Consider the following 17,592-nt stretch of genomic DNA (forward strand, 5'->3'; position numbering starts at 1 on the left):
GGGGGGGTGTGACCCAGAGATGGGGAGGGAGCGAGACCCTGGTGCCACCGAGTGCTCCCAGCCCCCCGACAGGCCAAGGGAGGTGAAGGGACAGTGTCCCACACACCCACCCCCACCCCCAGAGGGAGGCCAGGAACCAGCCCAGCTGGGGGCCCGAGGCAGATCCCGTGGGTCCTGGGCCTGGCCGGGGCCTGCAGCCGCCACGTCTGGGTGCCTGTGGGTCACAGTCCAGAGCAGGCGCACGACGCTGCCCCTATCACCGCCCTGTCCAGGGAACATGCCCCCGGGACTGACCTCCCCAGTGGTGGCACGGGTCCAGCCCTCTGCTCCGCGTTAGGGACTCTGGGCCTCCCGCCAGGGCCGGCCGGTTTCCCGGGGACATCCCCACTGGCCCTGGGAAGTGCCCGCCCTGTTTTGTGCCCGTTCCACGGGGCCCACCTCCCTGGTTTGCAGGACGGCCTCGCAGCCCCGGCTCAGACCCGCTGGCAGCTGCTCGTGTTGGAGCATCTCCCAACGGCCGCTTTGTCCTGTGGCGCCTTTTGATGACGCGGAGTTCGTACCACCGAGCACATGTGTCGACGCGCGTGTGTCCGTGTGTGCCGGGAGTTCTCAGGGGTCAAGTTCACACTGCAGTCGGTCTGCACAGGCACGGCACCCACATCCGGGCTGGCTCGCCCCGACCTTGAAGGCCACCGTTCCCTCCTCTGGTCCCTGTCGCCGGTGGAGGCTGGTGTCAGTCTGACTCTTGTTTACGACTGTACGTGTTTTCTCTTCTCTGGAAGCTTCTGGAATGTTCTCCCTGTTCTCAGGGTCTGCAAGTCCTCTCCGTGTCCAGGTGCGGGTTTGTCCAGGAGGCGGCTTCCCTGGGGCTCGTGGCCGTTCCCGTCCCGGAACCCAGGCGTCCGCTCTGTCCGTGGAAGTCTGTCTCGAAGTGACTGGGAGTGCGAAATGGCGCGGCCTCTTCGGGAGAAATCCTGGCCGTTCCTCACAAGGTTGACGACCGTGGATTTGCCCCGCGAGCCAGCGATGCCCGCCCTACGGGTAGACCTGAGAAAACTCAAAATGTGAATCCACGCGAACACTTGTCCGTGGCAGCGTTATTCACGGGAGACAAAAGCAGAAGCAGCCCAGACGTGCAAATGCACGGAGAAGCAAAGCATGACCTAACCACACGACGCGGCATTCACTGGCCACAGAAGGAATAAAGTGAACAATAACAAGAAAACCAACAACCGGGTTTGAAAACGAGCAGAGGGCCCGGGCGGGCGTTCCTGCGAAGAAGGCGTGCGCGTGGCCGATGCGCCCGTGAGCAGACGCGCGCGTCCGTCAGCAGTTGCTGGGGAGACGCAGACCTGACCCCGAGGAGACGCCGTATCGCGCCCCTTGGTTTGGCCGCCGCCCAGACGGAAGGGCGAGGGCGGACGGCAAGGACACAGCAAGCGGCGGTGAGGACGGGGCGCCCCGGGTGGCCGGTGCACAGGGCTCACGGCGCCACCGCGGCGGGGGGGAGACAGACGGGCGGTTCCTCGGAAAACACACGTAGAGCGCCCCCCCAGCGGGAGCCAGCGATCCCACTTCGGGGCGCAGACGAGAACTGCAAACAGGGTTAGCGGAACACTTGCACACCCCGTTCACGAGAGCATTCCTCGGAACGGATAGGGCACAGAGGCAGCCGGGGTCCACCGCGCCCCCCACGCACAGCGGGGTGCCGCTCGGCCTCAGGCCGGGAGGGAGACCCGGCGCCGGCTGGCACGTGGAGGGCGCACGAGGGCGGCAGGAGCCGCCAGGCAGGCAGGCCCGGACGGACCCTGGGTGTGAGCCGCCGCGGCCCCTCGGAGCGGAGCCGCGCCCCGTGCTGCCCGCCCTCCTCCAGGCGGCCCTCCCTGGGCACCCCCCCCCCCCCCCCCCCGCTCCAGAACATTCCCAGCTCACGTCCTTCATTCTGGCAGATAGTCTTCAGATGCGTTTTTAATGGCGTCAAATGAAATTTAAATCTCGTTAGGCGACGCCAGAGCCGATTGATCGGAGTATCCATCTCCATTTGCCTTAGCGTCTTCGAATATTGAAGTCACCGCGGGGAGCAGAGTAAAGGAATGAAAATGCAAATGGCGTGGCTGGAGGCGTGCGCACGGGCGGTGGCGGCAGGTCCCCCTCCCGTCGCCCGGAGCCCGGCCCCTGGCGCGCCCTCGGCCCTGCGGGTCAGCCTGTGGCCAGCGCCCGCACTTCTAGGAGGACGCGGAGGAGTTCGGACAGACTCACAGCCGCGGAGGAGCCCGTGTCTCAGCCTCTGACACGGGAAAACCGCGCCCGCGTGTGACCGCGGAAACGGCCGCCCCAGAGCGTCCGCCTGTGTCCCGGGCGCGGGGAGGGCAGCCGTGGTCGGCCCACCGGCTCCGATGGTTTCAGCACAGACAGGCCACGGGGGGCTTTCCCCTGCCGATGGAGGGGGAGCTCGGACAGAGCCCCATCTCCAGGCACGGGCGGCGTCGGTCGATGTTGGTGCGCGAGAGGTCCCTAGCTTCTCTCTGGGAGGTGGGGGGGGGGGGGCTGCTGCTCAGCCTGCTGTGCCCCCGGCTGGGGCTGCAGGCAGCCCCCAGGGGTCTCCAGGACCGCGTCACCAGGCCACAGCTCAGCGGGACAGAGGCTCTGCAGCGGCCCTGACGAGATCCGTGGAGCCCGTGACATGACGGGGGGCGCTGCCCTTCGGGGCTCCCTGGGGTGGGGTGACAAACACACAGGTCAGGCGTCTGCAGGAGCAGGAGTGGCTCCTGGGGACAGGGACAACGCAGGGGCAGAGACGTGCAGCTGTGGCTGTGTGCTCTGGATGGAGTAGGTGCCCCCCCCACCCCTGCACCCCAGGGCGAGGGCACTTGCAGTAGATGGGGCTTTGGGAGGGATCAGAGCTGGTTGGGGGTCCTGGGGCAGGGCCCCGTCATGGGCTCGATGACGTCGTTAGAAGAGACCCCCTCAGGGAGCCTGCTGTCACTTGCTCCTGCTGGCCCAGACGGTCCCTGCACCCACAGGGCGGCCACCCGCCCACTGAGAGAAGAGGCCTCAGCACGAAACTACCCTAAAGCACCTTGACCCTGGACTCCGGCCTCCAGGCCTGTGAGAAACGGACACCTGCTGGTTTCAGCCCCAGACGAAGACTCTACTCTGTGGGGTGGTGGGCCTGGGCACCTGGCCCAGGGGGCCAGCCCGAGCTCGGGGTCCCTGTTTCTGCAAAAGCCCTGGGGCCTGGCTGTGGCCAGCTGCCCAGCCCACCACAGGGGGTGGGAAACACCCCAGGGGGGCATGGCCTTGGGCGGGGGGGGGGGGGCCGGGGACGAGGGGCTGCCCTTGCCAGGAAGCAACCCTTCCCCACACAGGCAGTGGGGTGTCTTTAGCCAGAATGAGTCCTTGTTGCTCTAAACGACCCCCTGTGGCCTGCGGGGCTGTGAGGTGTGGGGGCGTCTCTCAGAGAGGGTGGGCTCAGCCAGTCAGGGCAGAAGGCAGGCAGAAGCATCTCCCCGCTTCATGACGCTTTCAGGCAATTGGCTTTTTTAAAAAATAAAAGTTCATTTGCTACATATGATTCAATTAGGAGCCCTACCAGGCATGGTGATGCTTTTTTAAAAGGGCAAAAATAACCCAATAAGTCAAATTCGATTTGGCAAACTGAGTTCGTATGTTCTGCAGAGTGGTGCGGCCGACAGCTGCGGGCAAGGCTGGGGCAGGCGTCGTGCAAGAGAGCACAGGACTGGGGCTGGGTGGGCAGGGGCCCTGGGGCCAGGGGGACGGCAGGGCCACCGGTTGGAAAAAGGGAAAGAGCCACTCGGACCTCCAGTCCCTGCACAGGTGACATGCAGGAGACACCCCCCCCCGCCCCTCCCTGGGCAGGTCCCAGCTCAGGATCCTGAGATCGGGGGGCAGAGACCCAGGCAGGGCCTTGGGACAGAAAGGGTCTGTCACACCCAGAGACACACACCAGACAAGCGCATGCACACCAGCACACATGCAGACACGCACACACATGACACCAGCACAGCCACGTGTGTGCATGTGCTCACGGGGGTGAACATGCACACGCCCATGCGTGCCGGGGGGTGTGTCCGTGCGCACTCACACGGGCGGGCAGGGCTCTCCTCCCGTCTGATCTGAAACGGCCTGGGGACCGAGCTAACACCTGCGTCTGCCTCTGTGTCTCAGCCGCATGGGGACTGTCTTGTGGCTGCAGGTGACATCTGTCATGGTGGGAAGGGGGCCGGGTTTGGGCCTGGAAGCCAGCCGCTGGGCCCGGCCTCAGCTTCCCCGCCCGACACGCCGTGGGCAGCAGCAGCGTCCCGGGGCCCCGTCAGCCTAGAACGTCAAGGAGCCGGATGGGACGGGCCTCTCCCACTGGGAGCCCCAGGACTCATGTCTGTGAAATGTCGGACACCCGTCCTGGGGATGTCGTGCCTGAGCAAGCAGAGCCGATGTCCCCGAAGACACACTCTCTCAGCAGGCTCCCGGCTGCCTGGGCTCAACCAGTGATCCTGGGCTCAACCAGTGATCCAGGGCAGGTGGCAGAGCCGGGACAGACCCCGGGGTGGGGCGTTGGCAAGGCCAGGGGAGGCGGCGGGCTGACCTGCTGTGTGCGCCCCCACCAGCACTCCCCCGCCTGAGGGCCTGGCTGTGAGTCCTGGCTCCGCCCTCTCTGGCTGGTGACCCCTGGCAAGTCACTCCACTTCCCTGAGCCTCTGCGCCCTCACTGCTGAAGCAGGTTAATGGTTTCAGCTCCGAGTTGCTTGGAGTCTCAGGGGGTTGTAACAAATGGACTTGAGGTAACAGGTTAAAAAGGAGGTGCTGTTCAGGGTGAGTTTCTGGGACCTCAGGGACAAGAGAGCAGCGGGGCCTCGGGTAGCCCTGCAGTCGGGGACACAGGAATCCCCAGCACTTGTTCTGTCCCTGGTCTCTTACCTTCCTCCCTGCGGCTCCATTGCTGCCGTCCCCTCCCAGCCTCCTGAAGGGCAGGAGGTGGCATTCCTAGCAGGGAGCTTTCATTCTTCGGACTTGGCCTCTTGACCTTAGTCCCAGTCCCAAATTCTGAGGGAGGAGGTCTGAACCCAGTATGAGTGAGGTGCCTGACATACCCAGACTCCTCCCATGACTCCTGATTTGGGGGGACCTCATGACACAAAAAGGCTGCCGGGCACCGGCCCAAGCAGGTGAAGAGGGTAGGACATGGGGTCACTGAACTGGCGGGTAGCCCACACAGCGTATGAGATTCAGAATTTGAGCACAAGTCGGAGTAAGTCCAAACTCTCGGCTTTTAACTCCTGCCCTGGGCTAGGTTCCCTCCTGTGGCAGCCGGTTATTGAGGGAGAAACCTTGGGAGGAACCTGAAAGGAAGTGAGGGAAGCAGACGGGGCTGGCGAAGAGGCCAGGTGAGCCTCAGCCTGGTCCATGGGGGCTCTGAGGCATCAGTGGCCTCACAGGGTTATCCCATCCCCGAGGAAGAAGTTGAATGTCGGTCCCTATTAGGGTCGAGCAGAGAAGCAGGTGGGCCTCCCGGCCTCTCTGAGCTGGGCAGGCCCCAGTGGCAGCGAGCAATTCTGCAGGAAGGGGGCAGCAGCGAGCCGGAGCACTGGAGGCTGGGATGCGCGCACCGCGGGTGTGGTGTTCCCGCCCTCAGCTCCCAGGCCTGGGGCTGCAGATGGCGGCTGAGGGACCGGTGGCCGAATTGTGCCGGGGGCTGGGGACCATGGGTCGGTGCTGGGCCCCATGGGTCGGTGTTGGGCCAGAGCGGGGAGGAGAGGAGGGAGAGGGTTCTGCACTTGGTTTGATCTGGGGAGCCCTCCCCTGCCCCATTCTAACGTCGGTGTGCCCCCAACTCACCATGGTCCCCAGCCCCCAGGGAGAGGGACCCTGGGAGAAGGGCACATGCCCAACCCCGGGACTAACCACCCCAAGAAAACAGAGACCCACGCCCCGCGCCCTGGGCCTGTCTGAGCAGGACAGCCCCTCATTCGGATGGAGCGCGCAGGGGCGAGGGGTGAGGTGGGGAGCTCGGCGGCTGCAGATCTGAGCCGCAGCCCTCACTCGACAGCGCTTCCGCCGCAGCGCGCGGGCTGAGCCTCGCCCCAGCCGCAGGGGGCGTGATGCGGGGGGCTTGACGCCGCTGGCGGGGTCGCGCCACCCGCGTGCCTCTCCGGCGGGCGCGAGGTTCTGGAATAATGGGGAAGCATTTGGGTCGTTAAAGGGCCCAGGCGCCGCGGATCATCCACGCTGTGTCCGGCTCCTGGCCCGTCCTTGCTTTCCACCTGGAAGGTGGTTTCGGAAACCTGCAGAAACGGTCCTCCAAACGCCTTTATGGGGGGGGGGCGGGGGGGCGGATTTGTAGGGGATTGCTGGACTTTGAGGATAGTTATTCTTTCTGGTCATTTATTTTCACTTTAAAACTTCGTGGTGAAATATATGCCTCATAGAACTGACTGCCGGATGCATCTCCAAGTGCACGGCGCGCTGGCGTTAAGCACGCCCACTCACACCGCTCTGAGACTGTCCCCACCATCATCTCCAGAACGTTCCATTTTCCCAGACCAAACCTCTGCCCCCATTAAACACCCATTCCCCGGCCCGCCGTTCTGTCTCTGTGGATCTGACCACTCGAGGGGCCTCGCAGGAGCAGAGTCCTGCAGTATTTGCCCTTGGCCGTCGGTCCGTCTCACTCCGCGTGACGTCCTCAGGCCCCGCCCCCGAAGCCGGTGGTGCGATCCCCTCCCCATTTCGGGCTGACAGTCCGCTGGGTGGACGGGCTGCCGTGCGTCCGTCCGTTCTCTGCCCGCGGACACGTGGTCGTTCCCACCTCTGGGCTCCGGGCGAGCGCACCCTGCCGTGCGGGCGGTGCCGAGTGCCGGGCCCACGTGGTGGCAGGCCCCTGCGCCCTCTCTCTTCACCGCGAGGCACTTTGCCAGCTGAAGGGGAGTTTCTCCAACGAGCTACAAACTGGCAACATGGCTTTGCAACCCGGTTTCGCGATAGAGCGAGCCATCTGCCGCATTTGGGACCAGAGGGCAGCCCCCGCCCCTTGGAAGCTCCCCCACGTGAGGGAGCCTGCACCCCCTTCCCATTCCCAGGCCACCCCGGCTCCAGAGGCCGGCCGGCCGGCCAGCGCCTGCCCCCACCGGCCACCTCGGCCCCTCCTGGCTCATCAGCCCCTCGGGCTGGATCCGCAAAGGAGCCCTCAGATGAAAGGGCCTCTAATGGACCCCCTCATGCCCGCCCCCCCGCCCCGGCCGGGGGAGGGAGATCAAACTAGAGTGGCCAAAGGAGCCAGATTACTGTAGTTGAGACACAGAACAAAGAAAGCAGCCGCTAATGCGACTCCAGCGAACTGCACCCGAACGAGCACGGTGGGTGCCCTTGGACTTGGGCGGCCGCGTGGCTTTCATCTGTCTGGAACCTCTACTGGTCCCCGCGGGGCTGGGCTGCCAAGGGCCGGCTGGTTTCCTCCGGCCCCTCCTGCCCCTCCACGCCCCCCCCACACCCCCGCATGCCCCTCCTCCTGCCCCCTCGTGGCCCCCTCCCTGGGGTCTCCCCTTGGAGGGGTCCAGTCTCACTGTCTCATTGTCATGCGTTCTCCTTCTAAGAACGTTCCTTTCTGGACATTTTATCCTTGATGAAAATGCGACTTCATTACTGTATGCTGTTTCCTGGGAGAGGAAGCATTTCAAGATAATTTTGAAACGCGTCCTTGGTTAACAGGCTATAATGCTAACAGTCATGTTCAAGGCTGAACTGTTTTTCAAAAGGAGGAAATAAATGCTCCTTTCCCCCTTGTCACAGCGCCGAGGCTTCAGGTAAGACGGAAGTACCTGGAGGGGACCGTGACACTGTTAGTTATTGAAGCTAATCACCGTTTTTACCAAACGCCTTCTCGTGGCTCAAAACTGGGAATAGCAAACGAGCCTAAATGGGCCGATTCCCGCTGATCCCGCCGTGTTTGGAGGCTGGTGAGCCTGAGGACGCAGAGGGGGGCCTCCCCCCGTGACTGCTCGGCGGTGGGAGCATCGGGGGTGTGCGGCGCCCCCCAGTGGCGGTGGGCCCTGCACCGCACTGTCACGGGGCCACGTGCCGGGCCATGACCGCGAGATGCTTCCAGAGCAGAGACGTAGACACGCCTCCCTGCGTGGTCCCTTCGGGTCCTCATGTCGGGACCCGGGGTGTGGGGGAGGCGCTTCCACCAGGAGGCAGCGGGCGCCCAAGAAACCAAGAGAGGCTGGCAACGCAGCCCCGATGCCCCCGCTCCGCTGGCCTGACTCTGAGGCCCGCGCCCCCTGCAGAGGGGGTGCGCATAGGCTGGGACCAGCCAAGAGCGGGGCCTGTCTCTGGATCCCCCGCTGCTCTAGACCGGAAGTCCAAGTGCTCCGCCCGCAGGGGGCAGCGGACGCTCAGGCCCCAGGGTGTCCTGGGAAAGCGGGGCCCAGGCAGGTGTCATCAGCAGGGGGCAGGCCGCACCAACCAAGGTCCGGCACAGAGCGGGAGGCTGCTCTCCACAGTCCAACGTGGGAACTCCCGGTGCCCCGGGGGAGCGGAAACCAGCAGGTGGACGGCGCCTCTGCCTGGCCCTGCCCAGCTCCTGACCCCGCCCCTGCATCCAGGAAGCCCGGCCAGGCGGCCTCGAGTGGCGAGTGGCGGGGTCCGCGCAGAGCCAGCGCTCGCTGCTGGCTGGGGACACCGGAGGGGGGTCTGTCGCGGGCACCTTTCATATCAGTGTTGATTTTTGAATGCATCATCCACCCACGAAGCTGCGGTTTTGTTTTTTTAATAAAAGAGGTAAAACCTTGGCCCGTTGTTACCTGGATGGTTTCTGTTCTGATTTCATCACTGAGAATCAAAATAAATGAGAGGGGGAGAAGAACCCTCAAACATCAAAAAATAATTTTATTTTCCTGTTTTTATTTTTACAAAGAGTTTATTTATCTTTTACAGAGAAGGGAAGACGGAAAGAGAGGGAGAGAAACAGCCATTAGTTGTCCCTCGCACGCCCCCAGTGGGGGCCCTGGCCCCACAACCCAGGCCTGCGCCCTGACCGGGAACCGAACCAGCAACCTTTGGGTTTGAAGGCCGGCACTCAGCCCACTGAGCCACACCAGCCAGGGCACAATAATTTCATCTTCTGAATGCACACGGGATAATAAGTGACTCGGCGGGGGCGGCGGGCGGGGAGGGGGAAGGCCGGCGAGCAGGCCGTCAGCTCGGACGGCCTCCCTCGTGAGCTGAGCCCGCAGGAGCACGTGCCGCGCGTGCAGGTCTCCAGCATGTCAGCAACACGTGAGTGGGCGTGGCCACGCTAGCGTCCCGGGGGACGCGCCCTGCACGTCTGACGCCTCAAACCTGGAAGGTCACGCAGCAAAATAACCTCCGGACAGGCCTACAGCAACGTCCCGGAGAAGCCCCTGAACTGGGTGACAGCTGCGGGGCGTTAAAAATCACAAACGCTTCCACACCTGCCGGCCGACAGGTGGGGCCCATTGCACCGCCCTTGCATGGGGGCGGAGCCTGTGACCCTGTAACCATGTGGGCCCATTGAACAGGCCCATCGAGTGGGCCAGGTGCGGCTCTGCCAGGCGCAGGCCTCTCCTCCCTCCGGGACTCGGGCTCCGAACTGAGAGGAAGCCCCGGCAGGCAGCCGCGGGGGGCGCGGCCTGGCCCGTGAGTCCGTGGTGTCAAAGTGGATGCACCTGCCCCGGTTGAGCCACCAGGCGAGGCTTCAGGCCCCAGAGACCAGCAGTCCCTGCCGGATGCCACCCGCGCTGCAAACCCCGAGCAAATAAAGCTTGCTTTAAGCCACGAAGTCCGGGGGTCGTGTGTTACGTGGCAACGAGTAGCCGGGAACTCTCTGGCCACGGGAGGCTGGGGAGCAGATTCGGCTGGACTCCGGGATGAGCAGTTGCTGGGACCAGCCTGGCGGCCGGGACCCCCGGGGGGAAGGTGCTGCTCCCCCCCCCCCGTGTTTCTGCCCAAACCACAGCAGCGCCCACACCCACCCCACGGCCATGCATGGCCTCCCCCACAGACTGTCAGCGGGGGACCGGGGTCCTCAGCGGGGGTAGGGGGGGGCCGCTGCCACCTGGGCAGCTGGCAGGACAGCTGTGTGGCGCTCTGGGAAAGATGGCCTTGGCCATGGTAATTGGCGTGTCCTTCCTTTGGGGAGTCATCCTGCCTCTTCAAATATAATCACGGGGCTGGAGAATTCGATTGTTGTGCCTCGTCAGTGTGTGGCGGGGGGAGAGCTCTCCCCGCAAAGGACCTGTCCGCCGACTTCCTCCCAATTCGCGCTCCCGTCCGCTCCCCCACCCCATCTGGCTTCTTCTAAACCATATGGCGCGCACGGTGGCCTCTCATTTCCTCAGAACGGGACTCGACAGCTCACCCCGTGACGAGAAGCTCGGCCCTGGAGGACGGGGGCCCCCACAGGCCCCACCGAACCCTGGCCGCTAGGGTTGCCCACGGATGCCGGGCACCGGTGAAATCTGAATCTCAGATAACAGTAAAGAACATGTTAGGGTAACGTGCCCCAAATACTGCATGGGACGCACTTATTGTACTCGGAGCTTAGTTGTGGTCCATCCGAGACTCCAATGTAACAGTGGGTCCTGTGCCTTTGCTCCCCAGGGGTGCCTGAGGGGCCGTTTGGGGCAGGGGGGGCCGGAGCAGGTGCGGGGCAAGTCCGGGAGGGCCCGACGGGGGCGGGGCGTGGGCTGGGACAGCTCCACCAGGCGGGCGGAGGGCGAGGGGCAGCAGCTGGCAAAGACATGGTGAGAACAGAGCGACCGGCCGTCCTGGTTTGCTCAGCACGTCCTGGGGACCCCTCAGCCTCACACACACCGGGATGGTCGGTCACCCTAAGTGGAAGGACAGTCTAGAGCAAGGAGTCAGCAAGTGCAAAACCACGGAGGTGAGTTTGCCTCCCAGAAACGCCCTGGACCGTCCCCTCCCCCCGCCGGTCAGACCCTCCCTGCAGGACCAGGACCGGGGCAAGGCGGGGGGAGGGGGTTGGGGGGTGGTCACTGCCTCGGACACACAATGCTGGGCAGGGTGGGGGGGGTGCCGAAAATCAAGAAAAATATTTCAGTGCAATACTTGCAAATGGAAACAAATGTACAATATCCATGATGACCAAAATGTCAAACGTAATAAAGTCCTTCAAAAAGTTCAGTGTGGACTCACCGCAGGACCCAGTGATTCAGCTCCTAGACAGACACCCAACGGGCGGAAAACGGGTGCCCCGGCCGTCCGTGGTGGTGGCGGCGCTCACAGCCGCCAGAAGCCGGGAACAGCCCGCGTGCCCAGCAGCCAAGGCACTCATGCCTGTGGCCCTCCCGCAAAGCGCAATGTCCTTCAGCCAAAAAGAAAAAAAAAGGGGGGGAACGAGGCCCTGACACCCAGGACGAACCGTGACACCACACTCCGCTCCTCGGCAAGAGCCAGACCCGGAAGGCGCCCCCCACCCCGCACTGGGAAGGGTCCCCTGAAATGCCCAGAACAGGCAAGTGGGCGGGTGGCCCCCCGCAGCCCGCAGAGCCCCCGGAAGCGAGCTGGTTTTCCTGCGGTGGACACGGCCTGGAGTGTGGGGGGTTGACAAGCAGCCCCGGTGAACGAGCGTGGGGAAGGCTCGCCGGCAGCCAGCCCGGGTTCGGGGCGAAGGGCCCCCGGGCGGGGCCGAGCCCTTCCAGCAGGAGACTCGGTGTTCGCAAGGAGCCGAGATGCCCACAGCCCGGGTCCCCTGTCCCCGCTGCCAGCTCTCCATGGCGCCTGACTCCGGACGGCGTGGCAGGGGGGGTTCGTTCGGCCCCAGGACACGGACGCTGCCGGTGCCTGTCCCTGCCCAGGGACGGTCGGCAGGGTTGTGTGCCTGACCACAGGGGACAGTGGGGGTCCTGCTCCAGAGAGACCGCTGGGACGCACCAACGACAGCGACCAGGTGCGAGGAAAGAGCACAGCAGCCGTTTGGCCTGCTTTTTCTTTTTTATTGCGTGTGTCGCTGCAGTGAAAACGGAAACACCGGGGAGAGAACACGGGTGCCCGGCTGCTGGGGTCCCTTCTGGGAGCAGGGGAGACAGAACTGGCGTTCCTCACTTTAAAAGCTCTCCAAAAAGTGATATGATGGTGGGTGAAGGGCACTGCTTCGCCCTGCTGTGCCTCCTGCAAACACGACACCCCGGCACTGAGCACTGAGGGCTGGGTGCTGGGGGCCTTCGAAAGGGCGCGCTCGGGCCTCAGCGGGGCAGCTCACCCAGCTGGAGCAGCTCCCCAGCACGCCAAGGGTGAGGGCTCGATCGCCGGTTGGGGCACATGCGAGAATCCACCAGTGAGCCCTGGCTGGTGCGGCTCAGGGGACTGAGCGCCAGCCTGCAAACCGAAAGGTCGCTGGTTCAGTTCTCAGTCAGGGTACATGCCTGGGTTGGATTGTGCAGGAAGCAACCAACTGATGTTTCTCTCCCTCCCTTTGTCTCTCCTTTCCCCTCTCTCTGAAAATAAATAAATAACATGTTTAAAAAACAGTAATCAGCCCTGGCTGGCGTAGCTCAGTGGATTGAGCGCGGGCTGTGAACCAAAGTGTCGCAGGCTCGATTCCCAGTCAGGGCGCATGCCTGGGTTGCGGGCCATGACCCCCAGCGACCGCACATTGATATTTCTCTCTCTCTCTCTCTATCTCCCTCCTTTCCCTCTCTAAAAATAAATAAAATCTTTAAAAATATATTAAAAATGTTTAAACAGTAACCAATGAATGCAAAAGTGAGTGGAACAACAAGTTGATGTCTCTCTCTCCCCTCCCTCTCTCTAAAATCAACAAATGTAAGAAAGAGAGATAGGGGTTGTCTGCCAGGGCCCAGTCCCTTCTGCATCAAGTCCCGGGAGCTGCAGCCCGGCCCCACCCCCGGCAGGCGGGAGGGGAGGGGGGCCAGGAGGGCTGGTGGCAGATTCCAGGCCACACGGCTCACAAAGAGGCCCCACCTCCGCACTGGTCTCCTCGTTCCCCCAGAACCACCTGCAGGCGAACCTGCGCGGAGGCAGACCGGCGGCCGACCCGGCAGGGACCTCCCGCCCCTGCGGGGACACAGAGCCCGTGGGGAGGGAGCTCTCCCAGCCAGCTGGCTCCCCAGCAGCTTGAGCCAACAGCCGCCAGCGGGCCGCTGCTGTCTCAGGGACGGAGCACTGAGCTGGCCACAGGCCAGACTCGGTCACCCTCTGACTGGCCCTGGCCACGGCGGACGCAGGCGGGTGCCCTCGGCTCACAGAGACACGAAGCCACACGAGGAGGCTCAGAGCAAAGGGGAGGAGGGAGCAGACGCTGAAGAGACACGCAGGACCCGCGGACACAGACCTCACTGCTGCTGGGGTCCCCCGGGGGTGGCAGGCAGTGACGGGGAAGGCACAGCCTACCCTGACTGGGCGCTGGGGGGGGGGGTCCGTGTTTGTGCCAGCGCCCGGCCCGCCCAGTGCTCACTGTGCCCCTCTGCACGTGGGTTCCTCCTCCTCCCCCAGGCTGTTGCGGGTCCCAGCGGGCAGCGGGACGAGGCTGCCTTTCCACAGAGCTCAGGCCCCAGGGGTGAATGGCCCCTTCTTCTGACACGGCTGCCCCCCTCTGCCCACCCCGCCCCCTGCCCTCTCCCTGCGCACCCACCTCCCGTCAGCCTGCCGCGGGCCTGACTCAGAGCCAGGGACAGGTGCAGCCACCCAGGGCCCGCGGCTGAGTCACCAGCTCCCGGCACCCTGGCTCCATCCCGCCTGAGCCACCAGGAAAAACCCGGTGTGTGAGTCACCCCGGGGCGAGCTGGATTCCTGGACTCCCAGCAACAAGGCCCCCTGGGAAGCTTGTCTGGATAGGGGGGAGGGGCCAGAGGGGTGGGGCGGGGCGGGGCCCCCAGGGGCAGGTGTGAGGGCAGAGCCGCGGGCAGCACTGGAGGACAGGGCGGGGGTGGGGAGCAGGGAGAAGAGGGTGCTGTGGGTGGGTTAGGGGAGAGAGAGGTTGGTGGCTGGGGGTGGGGGCGGCCAGGGTGCCTCAGCCAGGGCCTGGGACACGTACAATCACCTTCCAGGACAAGGGCCCCTCTCTGCTCACCCGAGGGTTCACACGGAGTCTGTGTGGGGTGGGGTCGGTGCAGGGTGGTGGGCTCCGAGAGAGGTCCAGTGGCCCCCAGCACAGCTGCCGTCCCTGAGTCCTCCCCGGGCCCCCGGGCCCCGTTCACACATCGCCCCGGGAGGGGCCAGCAACTCTGCCGGCCCATTCAGTCCCGTCTCGGTGCCAGGGCGGCAGGCACCGTGGGTGGGGGTGCTCCGGACAGCACCCCAGGGGACACGGCCTCGAGATGAGCGGGCCCCACGGAACACCGACGATCCAGGTCCTCCACGCGGCTTCTCCCGGGGGAGCCCGGAAACGCCGGCCGTGTCCAGCGGGCCGCCAGGCGCTGGGCAGGGTGAGGAGACTCGGGGTCTGGACCCAGTGTGCCCGTGGCTTATTCCAAGTCCTGCAAAACCGGGCAACCGAGGGGACGGTCGCCTTGGGGACCCTGGACCCTGATCTCAGGGGAGGGGCACCCCGAACCCTGATCTCAGCGTCCATAAAAAGGCCCCATCTGCAGCTGGACGTGACTGTGCCCAGCAAGGTGTCTGAAGAAGCGGCAGGAGGGGTGTCCCCAAAGGCCACCTAAAGGGAGGAGAGAATTCTCTCACCAAGTGTCCCCAAAGCACTGATGCCTGCGGTCCTACCCCGCCCCCTCCTCAGCCTGCACCCTCGTAAAAGCGCCCGACCCTTTGGGTCGGCTGGGGGAGCATGTATTCACACGGATCGTGGACCCCGCAGCGGAGTCGCGAAGAAGAACCCGTCACTCCAAAACCCACGCAGGGCATTAAAGGGGCCCCCACGGCAGCCACCCCCTCATGGCGCTGTTTCTGAGCCGCAGCTCAGGGCACGCTCGTGCCGACGCCGACCCCATCAGTGGAGTGGGGGGGGGCGGGGTCAGCGGGAGGGAAGTCAGGGAGGGGAGGCTCAAGGACACGCAGACCTCGCCGGGTCCCAGACCAGCCGGCTCTGGGTCGTTGTGACCGTTGGGCCGTTTCCCCACCTCTCCAGTCCTGGGGGGGTGGAGCGGCAGTAGGCAGTGCCCATCCACCATCCACTCTTCCGAGCCTCCCCCTTTTTGAGCTCCTCACCAGCACCGGAGGAGGGGGCCTCCCTCCATTCATTCACGTTCACTCATTCACTCATCGAACACGCGTGGCCGGCTCTGCCTGAAACACCGCCCTAAACACGCATTGTTCCAACTGCACGTAATAGAAAACCCCGCACAACAGCGGCGTCAACGCCTGGAGGGGGCAGCCTGGGACCCAGCCTCCCTCGGCCTCGCTGTCATTCAAGATCATCACCTTGTGGCCCAAAATGGCTGCTCAGCCCCGGCCCTCACACCCGCCTTCCAGGCGGCCGGAAGGAGGAAGGGAAAAGGACCTGAATGGGCACCTAGCCCTCTGTGCTGGGCCCCACGGGGCCAATCCTGTTCACCTGTCAGGTCAGGCTGCCTGGATCAACAGACCTTCCCGCGACAACAGGGCGGTTATTTGCACAGTTGCTTTTCCGTGTCTGGGTCTCCCCGCTGCAGTCCAGCGGGCAGAACAGGCGGCAGCTCTTTGGGTCTCTCCGCACCCTCGCCCTTCCTGCCCCCGCCCCCCCCCCCCGCCGGCTTTCTCCGCGGGAGTGAACGGGACTTCCAGGGGGAGGCGGGCCGCCTCAGCGCGCCCGGGGAAATCACGCTTTCTGCTTGATCTCCATTACGCTAATGGCGACCCATTTTGTCTGTGACACACCGGGCCGTCTTCGAGAGGACACGCTGACGGCGACTCCGGCGGGGTCATCGCCGAGCGCACGGAGCCCATTAGCACGCGGCCGCGGGTCCCCGCACAGCCTGTGCCGGAAGCCGGCCAGACGCCCGCCCCCTCCTTCGTCTGGAGCCGCAGCGCCTCCTCGCTGGGTCGTGCCGCCCCTCCCCCGCCCCTCCCCGGCCAGGGTCCCCACACAGCCCAGGCGCAGGGAGAGGCGGCGACTGTGGTGTCCCCCAGAGAGGGTCACGGTGAAAGCCCGCGTGGACGGAGAGGAAGCAGCTTGGTTTTGAGCTCGGCTGTGTTACTGTTCGGTGTGGCTTTGTCCACCGGACCCACCGTGCCCGTGTTCCTGCGACACGCGGGAACAGCGGCCAGAGGCGGCGGCCGGTCACTGCGCGTTCTCCTTCTCCAGCTTGCGGCCACGCCCCTCGGGTCTGTGCAGCGCCCCCGCCGGCTCCCGGGCAGTGCCTGCCGGGCACTCTGGAGCCTTCCGCCTCCGGGAGGAGGTCTGGGGCTGTTTGGAGAAAATTTGGACGTCGCTTGACCAGGGTGGGACGAGTGTCCTGCTTGTGGGCAGGGACCACCGCCTCACCCCCTGTGAGATCTGAAGGTTGGGGCGGGGGCGTTTCCGGACCCAAGTTTTCAGGTGCAGAATTCTGCTCCTTCAGACTGAGTGGCCGGTCCCTGGACAAGGACACGGAGAGCAGAGGGGGCCTCCAGCTCTCACTGATGGCGGGGAGCATGCACCCTGGGACCTAGGGGAAGGAGAAATGGCCGAGGGGGACCGACGGGCACGGGACGAATGTGCTCTTGATAGGGGACTCAAAACTTGGAAAATTTTAGCTTAAGGTAAATAGCCATAAATCTAGCAAGTAATATGTATGTGAAGCTCTTTGTTTCAGAAACTACAGATAAGGCCCATCTGGCGCCCGAGAAGCAGCGGCTGACCTCCTGGGGTGCTGGCTAGATATTACCACCTGGGGACATCCGTCCAGGGAAGAAGCAGGTGACTACCCCTGCCCCTTGGAGACAGCGAGTTGCCGTGGATAAAAGTGCTGCAGCTGCGAACTTCAAGGACTCTCTCTCACTGACTTCTTTTTTTGTCTTCCTCAACCCCCCTTATAAAAGATCTGGCCAGGAAAGAAAGGGGAAGATGGGTTTGTTAGGGTAGGAACCCGCCATCTTCTCGGATCGCCCGCCATCTGAATAAAGCACCTATAAAAGACTCAATCGCTGTCATTGTTTATTGGGTTTGGTAGTGACGGACAGCCCGAACGCCGGTGCCTTTTCCGGTTACACTCTCAGAAGAGCAGCGAGTGTTCCGGGGTGACGGCAGGACCCACCCACCCCCAACATCCGACCGGCAGTTCTCGAGAGGTGGTGGCCTTTGTCAGGAGTTCGGGCACCCGTGCCTGGCCCCTGCCCACTTCCCGAGGCCACCTACGTCCGAGGGCACAGGGCATGACAGGGCGTCACCTTCACGTCACTGATGAACCGCAGAAAACTGCCCTCCACTGCCCTCCCAGTGCGGGGTGGGGGGGGTGCCCCGGATTGGCCGTGGGCTTCTGGAACCAGCCTGTGAGTCCCGGTCAGGCCCCCCGCCCCTGACTGTCCTCCCAACTCAGGCTGCCAGAAAAGGGAGTGACTGGGAGTCAGGCCGTGCCCTTGAGAGCAACCCCATCGCCCCCGTGGCAGCCAGGACCCCGGTCCTGGGACCCCCCCCCCACCAAGCCAGTCTCCCGGCCAGCA

The sequence above is a fragment of the Phyllostomus discolor genome, chromosome 6 (assembly GCF_004126475.2).
Source record: "Phyllostomus discolor isolate MPI-MPIP mPhyDis1 chromosome 6, mPhyDis1.pri.v3, whole genome shotgun sequence".
Lineage (NCBI taxonomy): Eukaryota > Metazoa > Chordata > Mammalia > Chiroptera > Phyllostomidae > Phyllostomus > Phyllostomus discolor.